Below are 2,500 nucleotides of genomic sequence, written 5' to 3'. Positions count from 1 at the left end.
TTTATACAACAACACTTACATGTCTGGTACACCCAGAAAGCATAGAGAAATTGAGCCAATGTTGGGTCAATTTAACAGCTGTTGTTGGGCCAATGTGATTTTATTCATTGGCTTCACATCAAAATGGCCAAGTTTGAAGCCCCTAGCATTAAATTGGCCAATGACTGACGTTCTAAGCATTAAGTTTGCTTTTAAACGTAGCGATTCCACCCTTGTTTAAAAACACTACGAAGAAGAATGAACGTTCCCTCCACATCTCTTATTTCGAATTTAAGTCTTCAATCCAAAAGATATTAAACTTTGTGTTGTAACATTACCTGCCATGATATCTGCCCTGAAAGTGGAACAACTTGTATGGCTTGGTCCTGGACTGTTCATATGCGTCCTGTTTTTTTCTCGTCAGATGCAAGGCCATGCAAGCCCACTTGTCCATCTTCAAGGTCCTGAAAGGGCGATAAGTTGTCAACTCCAGCTGTTTTTAGACGGAAGTGATTAGCAAAGTGGCTTAGAACAAGCAAGGAAACTTTCATATGCAGTAATTTTCTCTAAAGTAACAAAGACCTCGGATATTCTTGCTGCCATTGCTCTCTCTTTCCACAGCAAACATATTTTGCCTTTTTCTCTTCGCAGCTTAGTTTTTAAAGCATCGTTCAGGTTAAAACTTGCTGTAATTTGATTCACAAATGAGCTAGTAAAAGGCAAAATTGTCCACGTATTTTGAGATAACCACCTTATTATAGGAAATTAACAACGCACTTTATGAACGCGATTTTACAAAATTCGCGTTAATTTAATGTATCTTAATTAATGTCGATGTAAATTTAATGCACGCTATTTTACAACATTGTTATTTTAAAGCACCTTTGTCTCATTAGAAAACCTTATTAGTTCCTCACTAGATCCATTTGAGCAATCCTAAGAGCTAACTACTGTGAATGCTTCTTTTTCTCCATGATACATATGTATGTTGAGATTTTGTAAGTGCAGCAAATTCGTTTTACTGCAACAAACTGAGGCTTTGAAAGATCTTTTGAAGTGATAGCGTCTAGTTAGGCTTCAAAACAAAATTTTCGGCTGTAAAAAAAAAACTTAGAAACATCCGTGGACTTGTCTTCGAAGGTTTTATTTACGAAAGCCAAAACCCAGTTTGGCGTTCAGAAATGTAAAGTGCGAGTTCGCAGAATTATGAAAATCGCAGTAAGTAAAGCAAGATGCTCATTCACTTCGCGTACGAAAAATCACGATTCGCTCGCCGAAACATTTTCTTCTGGGGTTATCGTGAGGTCGACTTGTGGCAAGTCTAGATGCTCAGGATGCTTATCGAAAAATTCGCGTTAACTTAATGCATGCAAACCTAACTTTTGAAAAATTCGCGTTAATTTAGTGAAAAGTAAATTTTCATCGCGTTGTCAACGTGCATTGTTAATTTCCGATAATAAGGCATTTAAACTTGCTTGCTATGCTATATCCTTAAAACAAAAAAGCAAAGCACGTTTTGTGTAACGTCGTCAAGAATAGTATTTGTTAATGATAAGGTTTTGCCAAACGTAACAATATTAGCAAAAATCATGAGATAAAGATACTGATCTTGTCTGGAGGCTTACAGAGACTACAAATAAAATAATAATATGTTTTAACAGGATGACCATTTCAGTTACAAAAAACTGCTATTAACACGAGTCCTGTGAGCTTCCATCTTTCGATAGATCCTTCTCACTAGTTCAGCCTGAAACGAATTACCAATGTGTTTAGATGCAGTGTCGGTAGCTTTTTTAATTGAGGCTCAGATTAGCTGGTCAATATTTCGGTGGAGATCTACTCTGCGTTTTTTGATTGACGTTAGCTGGTTATCATCCTCAGAGACTGTGAAATGAAATCGAATAATTGTCAAGAGATGCATGTGCAGTGGCCTTTTGGGGTAAATGGGCCCTTTGCAGGTTAGTGATCAGATGGTTAAAAAAACCGCCATACGGAACGCAAATTGCGCATTGGGACATAATGTCTTTGTTTTAGAGGTCCCAGTGGGAAATTTGCTCTCTATTATATGCGGTTTTTGTACTTTGCGATCACAAGCCGTAAAGGGCCTATTAATTGAATCCATTTCAGCCAAGGATAACAGGGTTGAAATGAACTCAAAGCACACTTGCCGCGAAAACGATACCTGATACGTGAACGACGAAGGTGTTTCGCTTGCTCTCAATGGACCCAAACTTTAAGAAAGGCAAAACAATTTATCTTTCTTGATATTTCTCATTTATGATGGCAAAAGCAATTTGAAAATCTAACGTTTTGATTTCTCGTTAATCTCTTACTTTAAACAAAAAAATTTAATGCTTTGATCCAGTTGTGCAGACAGTTAACTATATGACAACGACGATAAAGATGATGATGATGACGACGACGATGACGATGACGATGAACATCGTGACGTCATGACGATGATAATGTTCGTGAGGTGATGACGATAATGATGATGATAATGACATTGACGACGAGACAA

The 2,500-nt window shown here is 37.4% G+C and overlaps 1 protein-coding gene across 1 annotated transcript in view; it reads left to right on the top strand.

Annotated features, from left to right (window-relative positions):
• The window catches only part of LOC137973102 (uncharacterized), a 5,834-nt gene extending 3,395 nt beyond the window's left edge, over nt 1-2,439 (top strand). Inside the window, exon 2 of the transcript XR_011117166.1 lies at nt 404-2,439. The gene's annotated coding sequence lies outside the window, so the exon portion shown is untranslated. The remainder of the gene's footprint in view (nt 1-403) is intronic.
• Nucleotides 2,440-2,500: the final 61 nt, after the last annotated feature.

Source organism: Montipora foliosa, chromosome 10 (assembly GCF_036669935.1).
Source record: "Montipora foliosa isolate CH-2021 chromosome 10, ASM3666993v2, whole genome shotgun sequence".
Taxonomy (NCBI): Eukaryota; Metazoa; Cnidaria; class Anthozoa; order Scleractinia; family Acroporidae; genus Montipora; species Montipora foliosa.
Note: the sequence above shows the minus strand (reverse complement) of the source record. Positions and strands in the feature narration are given on the sequence as shown.